At 39.3% G+C, this 19,549-nt stretch overlaps 1 long non-coding RNA gene across 1 annotated transcript; it reads right to left on the reverse strand.

Moving 5' to 3' along the window:
- Positions 1–651: 651 nt before the first annotated feature.
- LOC140848470 (uncharacterized) lies at positions 652–17,970 on the reverse strand. The gene is made up of 3 exons (XR_012129396.1): positions 16,490–17,970; positions 6,370–6,434; positions 652–4,588 (listed from the first exon to the last, which is right to left on the reverse strand). It is a non-coding gene; the product is annotated as an uncharacterized lncRNA (long non-coding RNA).
- Positions 17,971–19,549: the final 1,579 nt, after the last annotated feature.

The raw sequence follows: 19,549 nt of genomic DNA on the forward strand, positions 1-19,549 counted from the left end.
CTCCATAGATGCTGAAAAAGCATTTGATAAAATTCAACATCCATTCATGATAAAAACTCTCAACAAAATGGGTACAGAGGGCAAGTACCTCAACATAAAAAAGGCCATATATGACAAAACCACAGCCAACATTATACTTAACAGTGAGAAGCTGAAAGCTTTTCCTTTAAGATCAGGAACAAGACAAGGATGCCCACTCTCCCCACTTCTATTCAACATAGTACTGGAGGTTCTTGCCATAGCAATCAAACAACACAAAGAAATAAAATGCATCCAGATTGGTAAGGAAGAATTAAACTATGATGACATGATATTGTACACAAAAAACCCTAAAGAATCCACTCCAAACTTCTAGAACTAATATCTGAATTCAGCAAAGTTGCAGGGTACAAAATTAATACCAGAAATCTGTTGCATTTCTATACACTAATGATGAGCTAGCAGAAAGAGAAATCAGGAAAACAATTCCATTCACAATTGCATCAAAAAGAATAAAATACCTAGGAATAAACCTAACCAAGGAGGTGAAAGACCTATGCTCTGAAAACTACAAGACACTCATGAGAGAAATTAAAGAAGATATCATAAGTGGAAACACATCCCATGCTCATGGGTAGGAAGAATTAATAATGTCAAAATGGCCATCCTGCCTTAAACAATCTACAGATTCAATGCAATTCCTATCAAAATACCAAAAGCATTCTTCAGTGAACTGGAGCAAAGAGTTCTAAAATTCATATGGAACCACAAAAGACCCTGAATAGCCAAAGCAATCCTGATAAGGAAGAATAAATCTGGGTGGATTATACTCCCCAACTTCAAGCTCTCCTACAAAGCCATAGTAATCAAGACAATTTGGTACTTGGACAAGAACAGAACCATAGACCAATGGAACAGACTAGAGAGCCCAGATACAAACCCAACCATTTGTGGTCAATTAATATACTATAAAGGAGCCATGAGGTTTATATATTTTGCTTATTTTCTCAAAGAACCAGTTCCTGCTTTCATTGATTCTTTCTATTGTTTTATTCTCGATTTTATTTATTTCTGCTCTAATCTTTATGTCTCTCCTTCTACTGACTTTGGGCCTCCTTTTTCTTCTTTTTCTAGTTTCATTAATTGTGAATTTAGACTGTTCATATAGGATTGTTCTTCTTTCCTGAGGTAGACCTGTACTGCAATATACTTCCCTCTTAGCACCACTTTCACTATGTCCCACAGATTTTGCAGTGTTGAATTATTGTTGTCATTTGTCTCCATATATTGCTTGATCTCTGTTTTAATTTGGTCATTGATCCATTGGTTATTTAGGATCATGTCATTAAGCCTCCATGTGTTTGTAGGCTTTTTCATTTTCTTTGTGTAATTTATTTCTAGTTTCATACCCTTGTGATCTGAGAAGCTGGTTGGTACAATTTCAATCTTTTTGAATTTACTGAGGATCTTTTTGTGTCCTAGTATATGATCTATTCTTGAAAATGTTCCATGTGCACTTGAGAAGAATGTGTATCCCACTACTTTTGAGTGGAGAGTTCTGTAGATGTCCGTTAGGTCCATCTGTTTTAATGTGTTGTTCAATGCCTCTGTCTCCTTACTTATTTTCTGTCTATTTCTCTTACTTATTTACTTACACTGTAGAGATGGTTTGCAGGAGATAGATTCTCTCAGCTTTTGCTTACCTGGAAATTATTTAATTCCTCCTTCAAATTTAAATGATAATCTTGCCAGATAAAGTATTCTTGGTTTGAGGCCCTTCTGCTTCATGGTATTAAACACATCATGCCACTCCCTTCTGGCCTGTAAGGTTTCTGCTGAGAAGTCTGATGATAGCTTGATGGGTTTCCTTTGTATGTGATCTTGTTTCTCGCTCTGGCTGCTTTTAATAGTCTGTCCTTATCCTTGATCTTTGCCATTTTAATTATTATATGTCTTGGTTTTGTCCTCCTTGGGTCCCTTGTGTTGTGAGATCTGTGCATCTCCATGGCCTAAAAGACTATCTCCTTCCCCAGATTTGGGAAGTTTTCAGCAATTACTTCCTCAAAGACACTTTCTATCCCTTTTCTCTTTCTTCTTCTTCTGGCACCCCTATAATATGAATATTGTTCCATTTGGATTGGTCACACAGTTCTCTCAGTATTCTTTGATTCCTAAAGATCTTTTTTTCTCTCTGTGCCTCAGCTTCTTTGTATTCCTCTTTCCTAGTTTCTATTTCATTTATTGTCTCCTCCACAGTATCTAATCTGCTTTTAATACCCTCCATTGTGCTCTTCAATGATTGGATCTCCATCCTAAATTCATTCCTGAATTCTTGAATATTTTTCTATACCTCCATGAGCATGTTTATGATTTTTATTTTGAAATTTCTTTCAGGAAGATATATTAATTCATTCTCACTCAGCCCTTTCTCTGGTGTTGAGATTTTGCTTTGAACCAGGTTCCTTTGACATTTCAAATTTGTATGTGGCGCCCTCTAGTGCCCAGAAGCTCTACTCTCTAGAGCTTCTCAGCCCCTGGTGCAATGTCAGGGGTCGCAACAGAGTGGTGCTGGTGCCTGGGTGGAGAAAAGAGCTTTTTTCTGCTTCCCAGCTGCTATGCCTGTCTCCACTGCCAAAACCAGTGGGCCAAACACACACAGCTGTAAGTCTCTATGCTTTGTGTTTGTAGCTGCCATAGGTGGGGCTTTCCTCTGGCTGCCCTGACACCAGGGTAGGGGCTGCCAGTTTGCGAGCCAGTTGAAGGCTAGCCGGGAAGAAAACACAGCAAGCTGCATATCATGGTGGGGCGTCTTGGAGCTACATAGCCAGACAGGGTATTGAGTGCCTGAAGATCATTTAAGTTCCCAACCTGCAAAGCAGACAGCACCCAAACAATTTTTTCCACATGTCCTTTCTCCTGAGCAGTAAGCTCTGTGCAATCCTTGCCCCTTTAGCAGCCCTCTTGCTGTTAGGAATTCTCTCAGACTGACCTCCCAGATCAGCCGGATATGAATTCTTGTTTTCCACAAGCAGCTGGACTCTCTGTCTCTCCAGGTATTCCACCTGTCTTAGCTTTCCAACCCCACTAATCACCAGAGCACCAAGCAATAGATTTGTGCTCCCAGAGCAGATCTCCAGGGCCAGATGTTCAGCAGTCCCCTACTTTCTGGAGAGCAACCAGTAAGTCTACCAATTTCCAGTGGGCACCAGAGCAGGAGAAGGCTCTGCAGGAAGGTCAGGCTGTAGCACCACTTCACCTCTATCATCTAGCAGATTCAAAGACACTTGAAATCTCTGTGGCAACTAGGGACATTACTTAGAATCTCTGGCAAGTACCAATAGGAACTCACAACATAGATCACCAGGACTGTGGGGATGATGTATCCTCTTTAGTGCAGATAACTGTTTTCCTCTTAAGAAACATCTTCTGGTTTCCTACTTTGTCTTGACAGAGACTGAACTCCTAACCATGGGACATCAAGTGACCACTAGGCCTGAGCTTCCATCAGGAACTGAGTGCTGTCTAGCCATAGACTAGGTGTGAGCAGTAGCAGTCTATTTATCATAAAACGGAAATGAAGCAGGTTTGGAAGATAAGGGAAAGTTGTGCTGAGAAAGGCAATCTCATGCATGCAGTTTTTTGACCCCCACTCAACCACAACAGAATGGATCTTGGGTGGGGAACATGTCCTTCCCAAGAGATAAAGAGCCCACACAGTCTGTGCCAGGCTTCTCACCTTGTATAGTAATGTAAGGAATGTAAGCTAGTTTAACCATTGTGGAAAGCAATATGGAGGTTCCTCCAAAAACTAAAAATAGATATACCATTTGACCCAGGAATTCCACTCCTAGGAATTTACCAGAAGAAAAGAAGATCTCAGATTCAAAAAGACATATGCACCCCTACATTTATTGCAGCACTATTTACAATAGCCAAGATATGGAAGCAACCTAAGTGTCCATCAGTAGATGAATGCATAAAGAAGAGGTGGTACATATACACAATGGAATATTATTCAGCCATAAGAAGAAAACAAATCCTAGCATTTGCAACAACTTGGATGGTGTCAGAGGGTATTTTGCTCAACTAGAGGGTAATAAATTAGGTGGAGAAAGATGATTCCCCTCATTTGCGGAGTATAACAAGAAAGCAAAACTGAAGGAACAAAACAGCAGCAGACTCACAGACTCCAAGAAGGGACTAGCAATTACCAAAGGGGAGGGGTTGGGAAGGGAGAAGGGGATTGAGGAGCATTATGATTGGCACACATGGGGGGTCATGGGGAAGACAGTGCAGCACAGAAAAGACAAGTAGTGACTGTGGCATCTTGCTATGCTGATGGACAGTGACTCTGGTGTGGTGTTGGGGGGGACTCAATAATATGAGTGAACATAGTGACCACAATGTTGCTTATGTGAAATCTTCATAATATTGTATATCAATGATACCTTAATAGAATAATAAATAAAAGAATAAGTTTTAAATGATGTAAAGCAGATATATCAAAATATGACCCTGCAAGCATTTTTGTTGACTTCATCATCCAACTGACCTTCAATCTTCATCACCTCCGTATATCCCTTGAAAGGCAGAAGCATTCCTGGAGCCCCTAGCAAGAGACAGGTACTTAGTCCTCACAGAAAACCTATTACTGTCCCCATTTTATAGATGAAAACATCAGGCTGGGGAACTAAGTCATTTGACAAAGTAGCTAATAAGCGGCAGAGCAAGAATTTTAATACTGGTCTTCATGGTTCTAAAGCCCAAGGAACTCTAGTACCATGAAACCCAATCAGAACAGAAAAAAGGAAAACAATCCAGAAATAATCTCCTGATCCTGACTCTAAAAATGAAATCTGCTTTGCCTGTTCAATATTTGCCAGTTTGTACCAGAGTAAGCTTTTAAGACAGTATCATACCTTCTGTCCCAGAAATTCAATTTTAAAGAATCCAGCTAAGGGAAATCAATAAAGTTGCAGTCAAGTGTTTGTGCACCAAAGATGTGGGCAGACTTCAAATATCTATGTATAAATTGGATATTTATAGCCCAGACACAAAATCGAATATTATGCAGTCATTAAAAACAAACTTTTCTAGAAATTTCAATGGAACGGAAAATGTGAAAAATCAAGCCCCAAAACACCAAAGAGTATAAAACTACTTCTGTAAACATATAGACACACATATACACATTATTTTTTTTAAAAAAGGATAAAAAGAAAGACCATGAGATTTACAGAGATTAGTTGAGCCTAATGGGAATGCAAAAGAAATTTTTTCAGTACAGTTGTCTCTGTTTGCTAAAATATCTGCACCAAGCATTGTTATATTTATAATAATAATAAATGTGAGTTATTTATAATAAAGCACTTTCCAGACTTTCCAAATGGACAAGTATTTTGTTTCCCAAAAATTTTTTCTGTGGAAAATGATTTCAGAAATATATACATATAAGGAATATCTACAAGACCAACATTACAATGTTAGTTTACTTTAGAGGTGAAATTTACATTGTCATGTGCAAACAATGTATCAATTCAATTATAGCCCTCCTGATCAGTTTATGTATTAAGACAACACCCTAGAAATTTTTATCATAATCAACAACACAGAAATCTTTCAAATTCTGAGGAAGAACTATCAAGTTCAGTTCCAAGTCTCTCTTGCTTCAGTCCATTTCCTTGAGTTGAACTTTTGTTAAAGAAGACAAATTAGATTATTTGCCTTTCATGTCCAAATACAGCCCTTCTCCTAGTTCCCCCAGATAACGGCATTCAGCTCAGGGCAATAGATTATGATAATGTAAACCACACACTTACTATAATTACTCTCCACATTTTCCATTTGCCATCTTGTCAGAACAATGTATGAATCACAGTGAACAATTAGTGCACTGGAAGAGAAGATGCGCAAGGCTGAATGAAAAAGCCTATTTCAGCTTGCTGCTCAGGACAGGGCTGTGATGATTCCAATAGTCACATTCCTTTAAGACAAAACCACATTGTCTTGCTCTACTTGCCTTACATCATCTTGCTCTTCATGTAGAGAGAATGTCTACTGATTCAACCACTAAGACCTGCCTTTCGCTATCTCTAGGTTCTGAAGGAACCACACAAAGCAAAGCCATATACAAAAAAACTTCTTTGGGGCTAACCTGGGTCAGCTCACTCACATCTTCACACTGCCCAGTGCAGCCCTTGCACAAAGCTGGCACTAATGAGTGCTGGGGAAGAAAAGCTGTCATCACCAGTCTGGGGTTTCTTCCTTGTTCTCAACAAAAAAGATACATGTGCTTACTTCTGGAATATGCTATTGCCAGATCAAGTGGTGTTTTAGTTCTAAGAAAAAAAAGGGCTTGTCCTTTAGGTTTTCTCAGTTGACATAACCTACCTGTTTTTGCAGAGCCACCGAATAACTGGGGTTTTCTGGTAGCTTTTTCTTATTTGATTCAGGATCTATGGGCAATAAGATTTTTACTCAGTTAACACTTGGAATTTTAAGTAATAAGAGCTGGACATGCGCAAACAAACAACAACCCCAAAATGGCATTTGGAGGACAACCTCTTCTTTTTCAGAATCCTTCCAGGTTTCAGAAAAATCACTCCACTCTTTAGAGCTTTGGGCTCAAACCATACAGGCTCTTGATTAAAAGTCAAGAGTATAATCTGGGAGAAATAATGACATATTGTTGTGAAACTTCCCTATAGTTTCTTATAACCTTTTAAATTCCTTTTGTGTGTGTCTTGGAAATTTACATGCTGGTTAAGCCTGGATTTGTTACTTGGAAGAGATATGATCCCTGTAACAGAAAGTTGTTTGTGCTCTGAACCAAGTTAATGAGTTTCAGCTTCAGTGGAGTAGTTAATGAGCACATTTAACCATTGTACTTAAACTATCTGCAAATTTCAAGTAGCACCTAGCAAGATGGAAAAGAGAAGGAGATTCTCTATCAGTTGAGAAAAGGAGATTAGAAAAAATTACTCAATGATTGGGTAAAATGGTACCTGGGAAAGACAGAGACCAGGGAGCCACCACTGCTATGTTACCTTTCCTTTCGGCTTATGTTGGAGGTGGAAAGAAAACTTCAAAAGGAACTAAGTTAGAATTATGAGATAGTAGCGTCAGAAGCAGGTTGTATAAAAATACAGTTTATGAAATTCACTAATTTGAAATAACCATAGGTGCTACAGCATGGAAGTTCAAAAAATTTCAGAGCCACACTGGTCTAAAAAACTATAGCCAAAAAGAACATCTGACTCTGCAACAAGAGTGGATTCAAGGAGTGATATAACCTCACCCTGAGGTCACTTTTCCAGATACCACTCTAGCCCCTTCTCTAGGTATCTGCTTACTAAAATAAAGAATTGCTGACCACCTACTTCATCATAGTAATGCCACTTCCTGCCCTTATACCTCACAGACTTTTGCTGACCTCCACATCCAAGGTGGCTAGAACATGGAGCACACAGAGTCAAACCTTTATGAAATACTGAAAAGTCAACTTTAACAAAATGAGAGAGAGAACAATGAGGACGTTGGACATAAAGAGACAGGAAGAGAAGGAGAGGGTTACACCCTCTTCTAGAAAGTTCCATCATATCATTAAGGTCCAACTCAACTGCTTCCATGTTTTGAAGCCTTCCTAAACACACCCCCACCACCACAATTAATTGATTTCTCCTCCATGTTTCCACAGCATTTTGAGTATGAATCCTAAGAGCAATTTTTGCCTTATACCAGAGTTAGCAAAATTTCAGTAGAAGGCCAGTAGTACCTATTTTTGGCTTTGCAGATCATAAATAGTCTCTGTTGCAACAATTCAACTCTTCCATTTTAGCATGAAAACAACCATAGACAATATATAAATCAATGGGCATGACTATGCTTTAATGAAACTTTACAAAACAGGTGTCAGGACAGATTTGGTCCATAGACCATAGTTTACCAACTACTTTTTGATATCATGATTACTTATTTTTGTGTTAGCTTTCACTCAGCCTATGAATTCTTCAACAAAGTATCACATTCATATTTGAATCCTACTCTTACATACAGAGTAAATGCTATGGACTGAATGTCGCATCCCTTCAAATTTTGTATTTTGAAGCTTAATCCCAATATGATGGTATTAGGATACAGGGCTTTGGGGAAGTGATTAAGTCATGGGGGTGGAGCCCTTATGAATGGTGTTAGTATCCTTGTAAAAGAGACTCCAGAGAGCTCTCTCTCTCCTCTTCCATTATATGAGGACACAAGAAAACAGTCATCTATGAACCATGAAGAGGACTCTCACCAGACAATGAATCTGCCAGTACTTTGATCTTCGATTTTGCAGCCTCCAGAACTGTGACAAATAAATTACTGTTGTTTATAAGCCACCCAGTCTATGGTATTTTGTTACAGCAGCCTGGATGGACCAAGACAGTAAGAGATCAATAAATGCTTACAAAATATATAAACTGACAAAAGCTACCCAAAGAAGCATTGTCTCATGCCTTGCTGAAGTCCAAGTTGACTATGATCATCAGACTTCCTTCATCCATAGTCTAGAACCAGAATAATTCCTTTGTGATTACTGAGCATCAGCTCAGGGAACTCACAGGGAAGTTCTTCTATGGCCCTGAATGTATCACAACTACTTCAAAAAGCCACAATTATTTTTGTAATACTACCTCCCAACTTCAGCACCTGTTCCCACCAACCCCCCACAATGTTTTACCACTGTCTATTCAACCCTTTTATGTTCAAAGAGCATTCCTCATTAAAATATATATATATTTTTATATATATATGGATTGAGAAGATAATATATTTTGCTAAACAATCAACATTATGCTAACCATCTTTTATTTGCTCTGGACATCGCTTTTAAAAAATCTTTTGTTGTCCTTGTCATTTTCCCAAGTTTCAACTCATTTGGGAGCTTAGCTTCTATGACACCATTTTTAAAGATATATACTACAATCTTACCATTGCCCTGGTATATACCATTTCTTTCATTTCTCTTATTACATAAATATATTCTAAAAATCTGAACTCTGTTTCTTTAGGTACCTCCATTTGCTCATTCAGATTATTCACCATTAGACAACTACAGATGGCTCCAAATTGTAAGAGGAGCCTAGAGATAGTAGCAATCTCACTAAAATAAAGCCTGGGTCTTACATTAAGATGGCAGTAATAATAAGCAAGTATCTTTTTAACCTATATAGTTTGTTACAGAACAAAAATAGATTAATATACATTCACACTTCAAATGAGATTAATAATATACCTATTATCCATATCAATAAATAGTATTTTATTACTCTCATTATTGGGACTTTATAGGGAGCTAATAGAGGTAATTGAGTGGGCCCTCCAAGCCATCCCTTTTGAGAGTTACAGTTGCATCTCTGTGAGCTTCCCATACCTTGGACCATCCTCCCTCCCTGCATACCATTCCACTGAAATGCTCACACCTCTCATTTCTCTGAACCTTTTCACATCTTTGGCATAGTCTGGCTGTGACTGCCCTCCATGGAAACATGAATTCTTTCCCAGAGGCCTCCACCTCCTAACCTCAACCCTTCCCATGGCATTAACCAATACTTCCCTAATGGTCAGAATAAAAACCATCATGACAGTTTCCTTTTGGCTTCCTATCTTCTTTAGTAAAGAAAAAAGTATCAGGTTAAAAATGCTGGGGATGCTCTTTTTTTTTATAAAAATGGCTTCAACAGACACCCAAGAATCAAAGTTCCCCTTTACTATGAGGTCTTAGGCTATGACAATGGCCAAGTTTTTCATAACCTTAAAGAAATATCCGCTTCTAAATACGTTGGGGTTTCTTATCAAAAAAAGGAAAAAAATCACCAGAAGTAGGTAAGCATATTTCAGAAAATAATCTGTTGCGCACTCTAGAATAACATAATTCCCAAGTGAACCTGTCAGATACCATGCTAAGCACCTAAGTAGCAAGCTCTGAACTCCTTCAAAAATGCATTCTCCATCAGGGTCCAATATGATTCCTCTAGATCTTTTCTTCTTCTTTCATTTATTCTCATCCATTCGCTTTCTCCAAAAACCCATCTATCTCCAGCTATTCCCAATCAATGAAGGTATAAAACTTTTTTATATTATTCAAACTCCCTTCTTAACAGTGTAAATGTGATCACTTTTCCATGACTGTGTCTTAAAATTCAGTCCTATTCCAAAAAGTCTTGTGGATACCTCTGAGAAAAACAGATTACTTTCATTTTAGCAGTGACCTTGGTACTTTTGCAAGAGCCTACCATTAAGGAATCTTTAATCTTATTGTAGAAATCCAAGGGCAATGGTTACCCAAAGATCATCTCTCTCTTCTAATGTTACAGCAAATGCCAAGTAAAAGAAAACATGTTTGTGGTAACAGACTCCATATGTATGCCAGTCCAGACAGGTTCTGAGATCTGCTACCCTGCTTTGTCTACACAATCCTTCTTGTGAGAGAGGCTTCCTTCCCTTTCTGACCTGGACTCCCCTTCCCCACCACAGATAGGCTTGTATCCTTGCTCTAGGCCACCTGCTCAAGTTCCACTCTAGATTACTTGATTCAATCTTATTGCCCGTCTTCTACCAACCTAAACCCAGGTAGAGGTCCAAAAGGAAGACTCTCTCCCTATCAAGACTATAGCCCATACTCATTCCCTGACACTTCCATGTCTAACCCAAGTCTCCCTTTCTCTGTTCTCTGCCTTTGCCAGACACTCATCCCCACTCAGATAGAGAGGTCCTCTACCCTGGCTCATACCCCAGCTGAAACCCCTTGGACGGCTAGGCAGAAATGTGTTGGAGCAAGGTATGACAGAGCCTCAATCTAGGTCATTCCAGGTCATGAGCCACCCCCAAATAGGCTTATTTGATTCAAGGATCTTCAACAAAGAAAGAATAAGGGAAACATTTTCTATATGCATAGCACTTGCCACTACCTAACATAGATATCATGTATTTATTCATATATTTAGATATATATTATATATATTTATATTATATATAACTTATTAGTATTATATAATATATATAATATTTATGCTATATTTATATATTTAACTTATTTTGCTTATTGTCTGTCTCCCTTTGTTAGAATGCAAATTAGATGAAAGCACAGATTTTTATTTGTTTTATTCACTGTTTCCCAAGTGTCAAAACAAATGCCTAATACATAGTAGGTGCTCAATAAATATTTGGTGAATAAATGAATAAATATTCACAGTCAGAAATCTTCTGTTTCCTGTGGGTTTACAGGTGTCCAATTTATATATTAAGGATTTTTGTTTTATGGAAGAGAAATCATTTCTGGTTTGGTTAAACAAAGGGAGATTTATTAGATGCTATCATGGGACTCCCAGAATTGTCAAAGACAGGAGAAGCAGACATGGAAAACAATTGTCATTCAGATGGCCACAAAATGGGAGTGACCAGCACATTCTGATCAGACTGGAAATAAGGATTCCAAACTATCCAGTGTCTCTCCCTCTACTCAAGAGTCAAATTCCAGAGAGGGGTTTTGTCAGATCAGGGACTAGCCCCTTGGACAGTAAAGAATGGCATTAGAACACATATAATGGGGAAGGGGTCTATCCTTTAGGGAATTATTTAGGAAGGAGAAATTAACTCTGAGCAACCAAATATAAAATTCTCCAAAGAGTCAGGCAATTAACTTGGATTTAGCAACTCCACACCCTCACCAAGCTTTAAATTGCTTTCCCTCTAAGAAGCAAATGTTCGTGTATTTTCTTCAACTACTGCATACTTAAATAAGCAAAACCAAATTGTATTAGAAACTTACTTAAAACTCTGTAGAATGGTGTTTTAAATACAGTTGAAATAAACTTTAGGAATCAATACTATAAAGACTTGAATACATTGACTCATTAAAAAAAATGCTCCCACTTAGAACCTTCTCTAGTGGCCAGTCAAAACTTTGGGTTGCTTTGATTTACAGTGGTGGCCACTGTGGCCCAACCATTTAATCTTATAATCAACACCAATCACCAATTTTTATTACAACATTTTGCAAGCTGGGCAAAAAATTTCTCCTGAGGACAAATTAGGCACCCTCAAAGTGACTCTTGCAAATAAATACTATTGGCCATAATTTGCTGTGCTACAGCAATACATTCTATAAGTGCCACAGAGGCTAAAAGCAATTGTATAATTTTAAAAAATAATAGAAATAGCCTGAGAGATCCATATAATATAATGGCTGTCTGGTGACTGAATAAAGATTTTTAGTGGTTCAATGACAACATGTACTTTCATTTATGCCTCCAATGGTTGTCATCCAGAAGATATTAAGTGTGTCCAAATATCCTTCAAGACAGATCATAACTCACCATTAAGATGATGCAGGGCCCTATTAGGTTGACAGGCAGACTTCCCCATTGGTTCAGGGTGCTCATCCTGGAGCTTGCACTCAATAGTGAAAAAGTAATGGCCAAACAGAAGACACTATGCAGAATGGCTAATTGCCAGATATACCAGCAATAAATCAGCTCGATCCCATTAATAAGTAATGGTGTTCAATTTACTGTTAATTCAGATACTCCCAGCAAACCCAGGGAGCTCTTTAAAAGTAACTGCAGTAATAATTCCCCTTTATGTAAGTCAAATAAAATTAGCATTTAATCCAGGAGTTGTATCCTGTAGAAATAATCATTATGATAAATTATTTAAATATTTCTCAGCACAGATTCGAGGAATCCAGAGTCCTGGGTTCACTGTTCCAGCTTGGCTATCAATATACCACGGAGTTTATTGTCTCTGAGTTCCCATGTTGCTGTGGGTAAAACATAAAGCCCAAAGTATTCCATAAATTGAGTCCAGATTTAATCACTATTGATTATAATACCAAAACAGTCTGTTTCCTCTGTCTCTACATGCTTACTTGATTCTCCAGATTTTACCACAAACAGCACAAGAGGGATATAGAAAAGCATTTTTAAACAAGAGGGATATGGAGAAGTGTTCGACAGAGAACCCTACGGTTCACTGCTAATTGCTGTGAAGGTAGTTTTCCCCCTTAATCTTGCAGTTTTTCCCCCAAGAAAGTACTCAGATAGTTTGCTTTCTTTTTCCTACCAATTATTAGATACGACTATATGATTCTCCCTGAGGACTGATATGTCCAAAACCAATCTGAACACTTTCTGTGACATTAGCCAAAAACATAGCAAAAAGAATGCCTTTATTTCTATAGCACCTTTGTCTTCTCCAGCATTACCAGAACTTTATCTCCAGCAAAGGACTTCAGTGCCAACACTTATAAACATCCCAATTTTTCTCCCAGGATTGTTGTGAACAAATGAGGTGATGTTTGAATGGCACTCCATAAAACAGTAAAATGTCATACGTACATTGGATGTGTGTAGGATATTATTGTTAATACAATTTAGGAATAACAATAATATGCACTTAAAAGTCTCCATAAAAACAGCCCTCTGTGGTCTATTAATCCAAGCCCTGACTGCATGCAGCCTGGTATTTATATGTGCAGCACATCCTCTGAGAGCTATTCGGGACTGAATGCACATATTTAAAAAATATAATCACTCCCAAATTACAAATTATTTTTCAGAAGAACACAATGGCTTATTATAATAAGTAAACTATTTAAATAACATTATAAGCTTTTCAAAAACCATACCAAGAAATGTGACATGGTGATTCTTTTGTTGGTCTTCAAAGGGCAAAGCTTTTATATACAACTGGTTGAGCTATCAGTGTCATCCTCTCTCCAGGTAGTCCAGAGGGCATCTCGCAAGCTCTTATTGTCCTGTATCTTTTAAGATGGATCTACCTCACCATATCAATATGGATCACATGGATAACTCAATAAAGTCAGTACCTGGGAAGATACTGGGATCCAGGCAGTGTGAATTTCTAGCACATAAACCACAAAAATTCCTGTTGATTTTAATGCTGCTTTCAGTAACCAGATTTCTAAAAATAAATACACAAAAATTTTCTCACATTTTCTTCAGTACTTGAAATCTATTTTTAAAAAAATATCAAGACCTTTTGCTCAAATTAATAACTAGCTTATGATGTGCATTAATTTGCTTGAGTTCAAAAGGCTCTAAGTATATAAAATAAATGAATTGGTGCTACAACTCCAGAGTGCATTTAAATTCAATATTCAAGACATGAAGGATATTTTCCTACCATCTATTAAACCAATCAAGTTAACTTCTTGGATCAGAGAAAATATTCACATGGCAGTTCCTATTGTGAGCTCTTGGAGATGGAGGTTATCAAACAGGGACGAACTTGGATCTCTTGACAAAGCCAGGCAGGACTGCCATAAGGACAGGGGTCATTATATGCACCCAGCATATCCCTTATCTGCCAAAGCACCACGTTTGCCCATTGCTACACAAAATCCTAGGCAGATTAGACAGACTGTAACAACTGCACAGGTGTTCCAAGTCCCCCAGTAATTTTGTTACAAGGCTGTTGTATTACATATTATACATTTCCAACACTGAGCCAGGGAAGCTCACTCATGACACAAAAATAAAGAGCTGCAATTTGCATGGTTTTCCCATCAGAAGCAGAGTTTCCTAAAGGGTGGCAAATGTATCATAATTTTAGATAATACACAAACTTTCACATTAAATTAGTAGTTATATATACACACACATATGTGTCAACTTAAATTTGAATTTAAAAAATTTAAGAATATAACAGTATGTAGGTATGGTAAAAAGTGTGAGGATGGTTTGCAAATTTCTGAGTATTTAGAAATGCTAAGGCTTTTTTTGTTACTAAAATTGTATTTATTTTTAATAGTTAATAGTTAAGGATGCAGACGTTCAGACTGAGAAATGTACAGGTGTAAGCAGTACTGGGGATTTTTCCTCCTTGGGTTCCCTTAATGGGCTGTTCAGTGAAAGCGTGAATGTGAACAGTAACCCTGATGTTCCTGTGTACTAAACTGAACTATAGACATACATATATAAAATGTTCAAGCTTAAAATTGTGGCCTGCACTGTGCAGATTAAAAAAAAAAACGTGGGTGGGGGACTCCCTAAAACCCTGCTGAGCTAAGTGACTGAGACCTGGGGCAGATGCTCTGAACTTCTCTGAGGCTTATTTGCAAAACAGAAGCAATAAAAATGCCCACTTAAGGTGGTCATGGTCAAGTGTAAAGGAATAATTTATAAGAAGCCTTTTTAAATATATATACAACAAATCTGTTGTTATTATAACATTATGGAGAAGGCCCACAGTTCTCCAAGAGGATTAAAAAAAAAAAAAAAACCTACTTCTTTGGCCCTGATTTTAGGCTGCAGTTGAGCTCAACTCCAAGGAGTTCAGGAGCAGAGCAAAGGACTACAGAGCCAGGTCCATCCATGCTCTGCAGCACTCAGAACCAGCAGCTGCCCTCAGCAGGAGCTGCCAGTAGATTCCCAATAGTTACCAGGAGTCAGCACTCAGCTTCCCAACGCCTTCACCTGTGAGGAAGTCTAGAGCAATAAAGCACAGAGCTCTTCCCCAGGAAGAAAACAGAGCTGCTACACAGGGTCTGTCAGAGTGGGACAGCCAGACCACACTCATGGAGCCAGCAGGGATAGCAAAGGGGACACTGAGAAGTGTGCCTGCTGTGTTAAGGGTCACAAGCTCAAATGTGCTTCAGGGCCAAGAAGACAATAAACAAAACCGGACAAAGGTGGGCAGCGATGAATTGGTGAGCACACGACTCAGCTAAGAAAGGCAGCCATTGCCCAGTGCTAGCTGACTGTCATCAAACCGAAAGTGACTTCAAATGAATAAATCACTTTTATGTGAAATCTCCCACTTGCTAACCAGGAACTAATTCCCCCAAAATTCTAAATCCTCTGCAAACCAATAAGTCTGTGGGCCACATTCCAATCTGTAGCTGCCAATTTGTAAGCTCTGTTGTACCAATCCAGAAGGATCAAGTAAACCACAGCAAGGAAAAAGTAAACCGCAGCAAGAAGTCCATTTTCTAATGTTATACCAAAAAAAAAGGATAGCCAGACTATAAACTAGAGCTAACAACAGCTTCGCATAGGTGTTAAGTGTGACCAAAATGCTGACTTTCATAATCTTCTAAGAACACTTACCATCAACATGATAGTTACCTACTTACCTACCGGTCCCTGGATTTTGAAGTAGGATGACAAGCTGATGACAGCTGCATACATGACCCTCAGCCACGTGGCTTCCTAATAAAGAACTAGCAGCTTTTCCGCCATTTCCCAGCCTTCACCTCAACCTTAGGAATTTGCATCTCATTAAAGACCTGGCCCGAAAAGTGGCGCGGGCAATGCAAAGGCAATCATGCTTGCCTGTTATTCCCGTTAAGGCAAGGCTAACCTGGGCAGCCCCAGTCTTAATCTCCACATTTCACTTCAATTTGGGGTACTTCACACTCCAACAAAGGACGGTTCTGAGTAAACCACATGCCTGACGCCAGCACCTCTGCTCTGAGGCAACGCCACATCTCTGAACAGAAACCCATTACCTGCTTTTTTCCAGCCTGGAGTGTGCCTTCCAGGGAAAGAGGCAGACGGGAAGTGCTAGGTCATGGATTCCTTCCAAGGCAGCTGAAGTCCCCGAATTAGAGGCGGCGTCCATTGTCCCGGTTCACACTTGGGCGCTCGCTCCGGGCCTCTTCCGCAGTCGCTCCCACAATGCTTTGCGCTGGAGCGCAGTCCACCAGGGCTGCTGCAGGTGACTATCAGCCGCCAGTGCTAATGAATGGGGCGGGGTCTTCACTTGGCAAACTGAGCTGAGTAGGTCTAATCTCCTGTATTTCAATAAATGAAAGAGGTGGGAGATTCTTGATGTGTACTCTGTCCTGAGGAAATAGGAGAGCTGTTTGGAAAAATCATGATATTTCTAACTCTGCAAGGCAGTAAGATCTAAGCAATGAAATTCAAAAGCAATGCAGACTCAGAAAACAATATGCACTGAAAGAAATAGTAGGGCTCAATCTTCCCAACATCTTTATTTAAAAAAAGAAAAAAAGATAGCCAATATTGACCTGGGGAACTTTGCTCCTTGGGAATTAATAGGTGTCAAACAGGCTTAGATGAAGAAACACATTGTCATCACCTATTATCAAGAGAAAGCTTTTGAATAAGGAAGTAAGAATTTGCCCTGCTAGGTAAAGTAGGTAAGACTGAAAGGGCCTTAATGAAAGGCAATTACAGTGATTTATGGTCCCCCTGTACGCTGGGCTCAGGGACCTGAGACATGTCACTGTGGGACTTGGTACCAAAATCCACCAAACAGCTATGTCTGCACCAATGGGAGGCCTGAACGCCAAGAAACAGGAGCGGAACTGTGGAAATAATCCTCAGATTCAGCCCTGATTTTTCAATGACTAAAAACCTCAAATTTGACAACACCAGTTTCTTTTCCCAAAAACCACTATTAGGAGTGAAATCTGCCTTATCCCGTCCCAGTCAAGAAGTCACAATTCTTGACAGTGGATTTTTTTTAGTGTGTCTGAACTCCTAAAGACCAAGCAAGAAGTCTCTGTACAAACCCAACCCAGATACAAGTTTCTGCTTGTGCCACCCGCAGCCAGATGCACCGACACCTGTGTTACTGCTCCCCCCAGCCCACAGGACAGGCTGGGGGGAGGAAAGTACATGGAGGACACCTGAGCAGTGCTAAGAGAGGCTTCTCTGAGCGTAAACTCCACACATTGATCATGCTGGCATAGTAATCCCATCTGAGCAGAAACATCTGGAAACTAAAGCTCAGCACATCACCGTAAAGTTGGTCTTAAATACTGGTCCTATAGTTATCAAAAGAGGAATGGGATAATTTTGCAAACACAGCTTGCAAATGACCCATTCACCACCACTCTCCTGACCCCCAAAGAGCAGAGCTGAGAAGTTGTGTTGACAAAACTCAGGACTCAAGGCAATGCTAAAGCAGAGCTGAAGCTGTTTAGTTAAGGCCTTCCTTCTCAGAAATGGCCATAGAAACAACAGCCTGGGGATAGGAAAGGCACACAATAAGAAGCCGCCAGAAAATGAGGAAGAAAGAATGCTGAAGGGCCACATTCCTCCTGACCCTCCATTCTTCCAGAGTGGTAGCTACCAAATAACTAGCCAGTCACTCCCCAAAAAGGGTTCAATTGCCCAAGTACTTTTTTGTGCCAGGTATCAGGGTACTGGGGGCAGTTGCTTCTGAGGGCAGGGGAGAGCATTCAAGAGGGGTTTCAGAACAAAGGCAAAATTTGAGCTTGCCAGCAAAAATGATGAGGATAACAGCTAAATGTACTGAGGGTTTACAGTTCTAATAACTGTATGAAATGCTTATGTGGATTATGTAACAATATAATTATAAAACAAGATGGGCAGGAAGACGTAGGGAAAGCACTGCAGAAGGAAGTAAGGAGAGAGAAAGTGTTGTCATGTTTAGGAAATGGTTCAGTGGAAGGAAAAATGAGGAAGTAAAAGAGTCTGGGCCAGGATCACATATTCTTCAAGGAAGCCTTTCCTCATGGCGATTCCCCATTCTAATCACCACTCTGCAAATTGTCTCCTCTACACTTAAAGTGCACCCTTTGTACGATGTGCCTGTCAGGATTATATTTGCCTGGAAGTGTCAGACTACAAAGTAACAGGCAGATGGCAGTGTACTGCTGTCTCCCAGAAGCCCAGGGGAAGGCTGCCCTGGGCAGCATGGCAGTCCTATGAACACAGGGCCCCAGGCTCCTTCCAGACTTCACTCCTCCATTCCTAGGTGAGGCTTTCCTCTGGAGGTCCAATGTGGTTACAAGAGCTCCAGCACTTACATCCACACCCAGTGAGCAATAAAGTGACATGAAAAAGAAGGGGCATAGCTGACAAAGAAAGAGGATTCTCAGAAACTGCCACAGAGTACTTCCTCTTAAACAGCATCATCTAAACTTGGCACTGACCACACCTAGCTGCAAGGAAGGTGGAGAGATGCTTCTTCACTCTGCCATGCACGCAGCTAAAACCTGGGAATTCTGTTACTGGGGAAGAAGGGGAGAACAGACGTTGGTGCACAACTACTAACCTCTGCCCATAGTAATTTATTTAATCTCTTGCTTCTTTTCATTTCAACTAGATCACAACTTCCTTAAAAGTAAGGACTTTTCTTTTCTTTAATGCATTTCATGGCATCTGGTGCACACCAAGCATCCAGCAAATAATGCAGGAAAAGAATTGATGAATAACAAATAAAACAAGCAAAGTCTTAAAATCTTGATCATCTGTATGGAGTCTATTTTCATGGCCAAGCTACACACAAATAGTATGACCATAAGATAATGAAAATGATTTCATTTTCCAATATGTATCATGGGATGATAATGACTTTTTAAAAGCCACAAATCATAATACCATTAGAAACAGTTTTGTTTCTGTTTTTTAACAAATCAGATGCTATATACCCAAAGGAGAATCCTCACCTTCAATGCAATCCTCACAGTCTACTGCAAGTTCTATTTTACAATAACTGGTGGTGTTCAATATTTCATCTTTTGAGAGTGTGTTTGGAATTAGGAAGCATAAAAAAGTGATTCAGAACCAAGTCT

The sequence above is a fragment of the Manis javanica genome, chromosome 3 (assembly GCF_040802235.1).
Source record: "Manis javanica isolate MJ-LG chromosome 3, MJ_LKY, whole genome shotgun sequence".
Classification (NCBI taxonomy): Eukaryota; Metazoa; Chordata; class Mammalia; order Pholidota; family Manidae; genus Manis; species Manis javanica.